Source organism: Schistocerca nitens, chromosome 5 (genome assembly GCF_023898315.1).
Source record: "Schistocerca nitens isolate TAMUIC-IGC-003100 chromosome 5, iqSchNite1.1, whole genome shotgun sequence".
NCBI classification, from domain to species: domain Eukaryota; kingdom Metazoa; phylum Arthropoda; class Insecta; order Orthoptera; family Acrididae; genus Schistocerca; species Schistocerca nitens.
In genome coordinates, this window is record NC_064618.1 from 476,667,881 (window position 1) to 476,676,301 (window position 8,421).

At 43.2% G+C, this 8,421-nt stretch overlaps 2 non-coding genes across 2 annotated transcripts; one reads left to right on the plus strand and one right to left on the minus strand.

Annotated features, from left to right (window-relative positions):
* Window positions 1-7,386: 7,386 nt before the first annotated feature.
* Window positions 7,387-7,461, minus strand: Trnat-ugu (transfer RNA threonine (anticodon UGU)). The gene has a single exon. It is a non-coding gene; the product is annotated as a tRNA-Thr (tRNA).
* A 422-nt stretch (window positions 7,462-7,883) lies between these two features.
* On the plus strand, window positions 7,884-7,958 carry Trnat-ugu (transfer RNA threonine (anticodon UGU)). Its single transcript has one exon. It is a non-coding gene; the product is annotated as a tRNA-Thr (tRNA).
* Window positions 7,959-8,421: the final 463 nt, after the last annotated feature.

Genomic DNA, 8,421 nt, shown 5'->3' on the forward strand with positions numbered 1-8,421 from the left:
TTCAGCCTACTCTCCATCACTACTGTGTTGTGATCTGATACTCTCTCTGCTCCTGGGTATGCCTTACAATCCGTATCTGACTTCGTAATCTCTGTCTCTCCATGATGTAATGTAACTGAAATCTTCCCGTATCAGCCAGTCTTTTCCAAGTATACCTCCTCGTGACACTTGAACAGAGTATTCGCTATTATTAGCTAAAATTTATTACAGGGCTGAATTACTCTTTCTCTTCTCTCATTTCTTGTCCCAAGCCTATATTCTCCTGTAACCTTTTCTTCTAATCTTTCTCCTACCACTGCATTGAAGTCCCCCATGACTATTAGATATCATCTCCGTTTACGTACAGTACTACCTTTTCAATATCCTCACATAGTTTCTCTATGTCTTCGTCTGCAGCTTGCGCCTTCGGCATGTATACCTGAACTATCGTTGTCAGTGTTGGTTTGTTGTCGATTCTGACAAGAACGACCGTATCGCTGAATTGTTCACTGTAACACAAAAAAGGGCTCTATGCACTATGGGACTTAACATCTGAGGTCATCAGTCCCCTAGACTTAGAACCCCTTAAACCTAACTATCCTAAGGACATCACAAACATCCATGCCCGAGGCAGGATTCGAACCTACGGCCGCAGCAGTAGTGTGGTTACAGACTGAAGTGTCTAGAACCACTCGGTCACAGCGGCCGGCTTACTGTAACACACTCTCTGCCCTAACTTTCTAAGTCTTTGCATTTGCCTTTTCATTTTTTCTAGCTTTTACCTAACACATTAAAGCTTTTGACATTGTACGCCCTGACGTACAACGCTATCCTTTCGTTGATTATTCAGTCTTTTTCCCATGGTCACCTTCCCCTTGGCAATCCCGTTTCGGAGATCCGAAAGGAGACTATTCCGGAATTTTTTACCAAAGGAGATACCATCATGACACTTTTTCAGTTATAGGCCACATATTTTGTGGAGGCACATTATGTGTCTTTAATGCAGTGGTTTCCATTGTCTTCAGTATCGTCATGCCCTTGATCACTGCTGATTCTTCCGCCTCTAGGAGGAGTTTCCCACGACATGGGCAAGAGAGTGTCCTGAGCCGCTGTTCCACCCTCTTTGACGAGGCTGTTGGCAGAATGCAGCTAGGAGGCTTACGTCACAAAGAAGAAGTGGTACGTGATTTCCTTAATCGTACCACACTTACACACCGTATCTTAAAGACCATAAAAGAGGAAGCGGGATGGAATCATGGTTGGTAGTCACAATTTATAATTAAGACAATTTATTGACATTACGCCTTTTAAGGAATCTGACAATTACAAATTGCGGACAAGCCACTAGATAAAGCTTTGCAAATACAATTAGAAACACAACTTACTCGGTACTCAAATAAACAGCCTCTTATTAAGAAAACAGAAATACTGACAAACTTCAGAAATTCTAACTCCCATAAACGATTTCGCTCAAAATACATATAATACAAAGAATTACCAGTAAAGGGTGACTTAATGACACTTGAACACTAGTGCCAAGCTAAGATCCAATTACATAACATGATAGAACCGCTTGAATAAAAAAACTACAGCAGAAACACTAACCTTTAAAAATAAATGTTCACGTGCTTAGATGTGTTAATAAAATAATTACTAGAAAGAGCTGTACAAGGAACTCAGCAGATGGTATACAGCTTACGCTTTAGCCAGTCGTCAATCCGTAATATTTTAGGAAACAGGTTCATACACGAACAGGTTACATAGAATATATTTTATATATCTACCAGCTTAACCCGCCTTGGCGGAAGGAAGATAAATACTAAACTTTGGAAGGCGATATGTGAAAAACTCTGGTAGTGGTCAGGTTCTTAAACACTGCCAGGCCTAGACCTCGGGTGAGATTTCACTCCCCGCCAAGGCGCTGGCACACTCAAAAGTTTCTGCCCGAATCACAAAGACATTCCAATAACTGTGAAACGTCGAAACACTCGGCAGAACCTTTGACTCGATATATGGGTAAACCTGTAAACGAACACGTTACACTACTGACAAAATCGCAACTTTGACCGTAAGTATTTTACACGTGGACAACTGTATTAATAGAGTGCAGTCTTAGAAAACGCCGTCATAACATCATTTAATTACAAGAGGCGCAGGGCCTAATAAAATTTCTGAGAAAACTTTCAAATAACAGCCACCATTTAACTAGGCCAACTGAACTCTCCACACCATCTTAAAGTTCGACTACGAAAATCTCACTACAATAATGAAGTGTAAATAGCTCTGAGTGCGTCGGTCAACAAAACACAATTACGACCACTTACTCCATATCACGTACACAATACGAGGAAGCTGGTTCTACAGCTTCTCTTGTCATTTTGTTCTCAGCGAAGTCACAGAACTTGTATCTCCAAGCTGTCCATGTCGCCAAAAGTCTCAACCAATTTCACACCACAACTTGTAACGGCAGCCGTTGACACTCGTCTCCCAGCGAATGTCACGAGATCTCGAGGGTTACCCGTCGAAGGCTAACAACCAACTAGATTCGCCCGCCAACCCGGAAGATAAGACACGCGAAAAGCAAAGATAGCTTAGCTCAAACACAGTCGATCTCACCGACACATAAACAAAATAACACTGGCGCCAGCTCGGCACGGCTGAAGAAGGTTCTGCTACTAGGTAGTTCGCACGGTAGAGATGTGGGCCAACAGTTGCGGGAAGTGTTGGGGAGTAGGTGCTAGGTCACCAGCATTGTGAAGCCTAGTGCAGGGTTGGCTCAGGTGATTGACAGCATAGGGGAATTATGTAGGAACTTCTCAAAGGAGGATCCGGTAGTGATAGTAGGTGGAGCAGGGAACAGCCTTGATAGGGATGGGGAATATGATGTAGGTGGTGACCTGGTAAAGATAGCTACTCAAACTGGTGGCACTAGTGTGCATTTCGTGCAACATGATCGGCCTCATCTTAATGCGGCTGTAGGGCTGGAGAAGGCACTGATGACAGAGGTCATGGGCTAGATTGCAGTGGTACCAGTTGAGTCTATCAGTAGATCGGGTTTCTCTAGGCACCTCAGCAGATATCGGAAGGGGAGGCTGGCGATGCTTATAGGCGATTAGTCGGAGGAGGTTTGATCACTCATGGGAAAAATCCTGTAGTAGTTGGTGGTAGAGCTGCACCTTTTCTAGACTGAAATCAGATGATAGGTATACCTGCGTAAAGGAAGTCGCTGTAACTAAGGGCTCGCCTTCATAGGAAGTCATGTTTCCAAGTAGAGAAGGAGTTAGAATATTTCATCAACATATAAGAGGTATTAGAAATATCGTTACTGAACGGCTTATAGAAAGTTACTGGTATATCAGAGCACACTTAAATAATTTGACAATTGAGAGGCATCCTTTAACAGGATACAGATTAGCTGGCTGTTTTTTAAGGAGTTCCTTAGGGGTGGGGGAGTGGCCATGTATGTAAAAAGCAGTATTCCATTTCAGTCCGTAGATGTATCATGTACTGCACTGAACAGATATTTGAATGTTGTGTAGGGGAAGTTGAATTTAGTGAAACTAAACTTCTAATTGTTATTGCTTATAGGTCCCCTAACTCTGACTTCAGAGCATTTCTGCTCAAGCTAGAGAGCTTTCTTGATTCACTTTATAGGAAGTACCAGAAACTAGTTATATGTGCTGACTTCAATATAAATTTTCTATATGATGGTGCAAGAAAAAGAATGTTGATAGATCTCCTAAATTCATATGAACTGATGCAGACTGTGGTTTCTCCAACTAGGGTGCAGGGGAACAGTAGCACAGGCATAAACAATATTTTTATTCAGTCTTCAATACTAGACTGGCATTCTGTTAGTAAAAGGGTGAATGGCCTTTCAGACCATTTTGCACCAATTTTAACCCTAAAAGGCTTTTGTACTCAAACAAATGTCACGTATTATTACAAGCTATGTTGGAAAGTTAATCCACCGACAATAGAGAGTTTTTTAAACCTCGTCAAGGAACAAGAGTGGCAGGATGTTCATAGCGCTGATAACATAGATGAAAAATATAATTCTTTCTTAAACACATTTCTCATGCTCTTTGAGAGTTACTTTCCATTAGAACGTTCTACACTGGCTGCTACCAGTAAAAGGCAGCCCAGGTGGCTGACTAGTGTGATAAGGATATCATGTAGAACTAAGTGGGAATTATATCTAAATGTTAGAAGTAGTCACAATCAAGCTACAGTAGCGCATTACTAACAATACTGTAAGATGTTTAAAAATTTTATTAGAAAGGCAAAGAGTATGTGCTTTGCAAATAGAATAGCTAATTCACAGGATAAAATTAAAACCATATGCCCAGTTTGGAAGGAAGTGCCTGGTCAGCAGCACAAGGTCGACGATATGAAAGTTCGTATCAGAAATATTTCTGTTACTGATAAATCAGATATATGTACAGTATTTAACAATCATTTTATGAGCATTTCCGGTGAATTAAATAAAACGTTTTTTCTACAGGGAATCACACAAGGCAGTAGGAAAATGCCTTTCCGGGACTGATGTCCGAAGTATTCCTCTGTGATACAGACAAGGGAGAGATTGAGTCAATAAATGAATCACTGAAGACTAGGGACTCTAATACGTATGATGGAGCGCCTAGCAGAGTATTAAAATATTGTGCTGCACATGTTGGCCCTGTATTTAGCCATATTTTTATTTTTTCCTTTGGGAATGATACATTTCTCGAACGATTAAAGTACTCAGTAGTAAAATCGATTTAAAAAAGGGAAACAGAAATAATGTGGACAATTTTAGACCTATATCTATGCCATCAGTGTTTGATAAAGTTATAGAAAAGGCTGTGTATGTGACGATAATTAATTATTTTACATCACACGATTTGCTATCGAATGTTCAGTTCGGCTTTAGAAGTCGTTTAACAACTGAATATGCTATGTTCTCTTTTCTCTGTGAGGCACTGGAAGGATTAAACAAAAGATTTCGAACACTAGACTTACTTTTTCATTTAACTAAGGCATTTGTGTTCATCACAAAATATTGCTCCAGAAGTATGACCATTACAGAATACAGAGAGTAGCTCACGATTAGTTCATCTTTTACTTTAGCAACAGACAGAAAAAGGTCATTATTCACAGTGTTGAGATGGCTGTGATGTGGGGTTTGAGTGTGGTACGGACAAGTGGGGGTGTGCCCCAGGGATCAGTGTTGGGACCATGCCTATTACTTATTGATATAAATAGTATATTTCTGTTTTATGAAGACACTAGCCTGGTAGTAAGGATCTTGTGTCCAACATTGGCTCGGTTTCAAATACTGCAGTTCATGACATAAGTTCATGGCTTGTAGAAAGTAAACTTACAGAAGATCACAGTAAGACTAAGTTTTTACAGTTTCTAACGCAAAGTTCAACAAAACCTGACGTTTTAATTTCACAGAATGGGCATATGATTAGTGAAACTGAACGGTCATCGTGGAAGCCCACGTTCAGGATCTTGTTCAATGACTTAAGACTGCTATTTTTACTATTCGAACGGTATATGAAGTGAGTGATCGTTCGACACAAATTAATCTGCTTTCCTTATTTTCATTCGCTTGTGTCGGATGGTATTACATTTTGGGGTAACTCTTCCCATTCTAAAAGAATATTTTTGGTTAAAAAATGGGCGGTTCGGACAATAAGTGTGCAAGTTCACGAACCTCTTGTCGACACCCGTTACGAGTCTGGGTATTTTGAAATAGGCCTCTCAATATATATATATATATATATATATATATATATGTGTATATATATATATATATATATATATATATATATATATATATATATATATATATATATATATACACTCCTGGAAATTGAAATAAGAACACCGTGAATTCATTGTCCCAGGAAGGGGAAACTTTATTGACACATTCCTGGGGTCAGATACATCACATGATCACACTGACAGAACCACAGGCACATAGACACAGGCAACAGAGCATGCACAATGTCGGCACTAGTACAGTGTATATCCACCTTTCGCAGCAATGCAGGCTGCTATTCTCCCATGGAGACGATCGTAGAGATGCTGGATGTAGTCCTGTGGAACGGCTTGCCATGCCATTTCCACCTGGCGCCTCAGTTGGACCAGCGTTCGTGCTGGACGTGCAGACCGCGTGAGACGACGCTTCATCCAGTCCCAAACATGCTCAATTGGGGGACAGATCCGGAGATCTTGCTGGCCAGGGTAGTTGACTTACACCTTCTAGAGCACGTTGGGTGGCACGGGATACATGCGGACGTGCATTGTCCTGTTGGAACAGCAAGTTCCCTTGACGGTCTAGGAATGGTAGAACGATGGGTTCGATGATGGTTTGGATGTACCGTGCACTATTCAGTGTCCTCTCGACGATCACCAGTGGTGTACGGCCAGTGTAGGAGATCGCTCCCCACACCATGATGCCGGGTGTTGGCCCTGTGTGCCTCGGTCGTATGCAGTCCTGATTGTGGCGCTCACCTGCACGGCGCCAAACACGCATACGACCATCATTGGCACCAAGGCAGAAGCGACTCTCATCGCTGAAGACGACACGTCTCCATTCGTCCCTCCATTCACGCCTGTCGCGACACCACTGGAGGCGGGCTGCACGATGTTGGGGCGTGAGCGGAAGACGGCCTAACGGTGTGCGGGACCGTAGCCCAGCTTCATGGAGACGGTTGCGAATGGTCCTCGCCGATACCCCAGGAGCAACAGTGTCCCTAATTTGCTGGGAAGTGGCGGTGCGGTCCCCTACGGCACTGCGTAGGATCCTACGGTCTTGGCGTGCATCCGTGCGTCGCTGCGGTCCGGTCCCAGGTCGACGGGCACGTGCACCTTCCGCCGACCACTGGCGACAACATCGATGTACTGTGGAGACCTCACGCCCCACGTGTTGAGCAATTCGGCGGTACGTCCACCCGGCCTCCCGCATGCCCACTATACGCCCTCGCTCAAAGTCCGTCAACTGCACATACGGTTCACGTCCACGCTGTCGCGGTATGCTACCAGTGTTAAAGACTGCGATGGAGCTCCGTATGCCACGGCAAACTGGCTGACACTGACGGCGGCGGTGCACAAATGCTGCGCAGCTAGCGCAATTCGACGGCCAACACCGCGGTTCCTGGTGTGTCCGCTGTGCCGTGCGTGTGATCATTGCTTGTACAGCCCTCTCGCAGTGTCCGGGTGGGTCTGACACACCGGTGTCAATGTGTTCTTTTTTCCATTTCCAGGAGTGTATATGACGGTAGTATCTGCTCCCGAAAGAACAGTTACCGTGGATGACCATGCAGCTTTGCTAGAAATGAAATGATAGTTAAATAGACACCCTAGCTGCAAGCAGGCGTTGATACACTTCATTGGGGAAATGTTGAAAATGTGTGCCCCGACCGGGACTCGAACCCGGGATCTCCTGCTTACATGGCAGACGCTCTATCCATCTGAGCCACCGCGGGCACAGAGGATAGTGCGTCTGCAGGGACTTATCCCTTGCACGCTCCCCGTGAGATCCACATTCCCATAACACTACATTCGTAGTGCGCCTAATAGATGTTTGCCCATCATACTCATTACTCGTGGCAGATTAATCTACCAAGTCCCGTACGAGTTCGGGCATAGCGTGTGCGTTCGCACAAGAAGGTCAAAGGCCGGGAACCCATATTTTTTTAACTATATATATGACGGTAATATCTGTTCCCCAAAGAACAGTTACCGTGGATGACCATGCAGCTTTGCTAGAAATGAAATGATAATTAAATAGTCACCCTAGCTGCAATCTATTAGGCGCACTACGAATGTAGTGTTGTGGACATGTTGGGAATGTGGATCTCACGGGGAGTGTGCAAGGGATAAGTCCCTGCAGACGCACTATCCTCTGTGCCCGCGGTGGCTCAGATGGATAGAGCGTCTGCCATGTAAGCAGGAGATCCCGGGTTCGAGTCCCGGTCGGGGCACACATTATATATATATATATATATATATATATATATATATATATATAATTTCTTGTTTATAGTTTTAGCTTATTCCCAAGAATAATCAGCTTTCACTCAGTTAATACTCGGCAGAAATCAAACCTGCATTTGGACTGGACTTCCTTAACTCTTGTGGAGAAATGTGTTCAGTATACTGCTCCATCCATTTTCAACAAGCTACCACCAGAATTCAAAAATCTTAGCAGTAATCCACGAGCTTTCAAATCGAAACTGAAGAGTTTCCTCCTTGGTCACTCCTTTTGTCGAGGAGTTCCTTGAAAATTTCATCTGATTCTTGTTGTATTGTTGATTGCGATTACTTAAACATATGGCTTGACTTTTTTCACCTTCGTAAACATTTTATTTTTATCTGTTATTAATTTTATGTTGTAATTTCATGTACTGTCGCGTTCCATTACCTTGGAGACTTACTACTCAATTT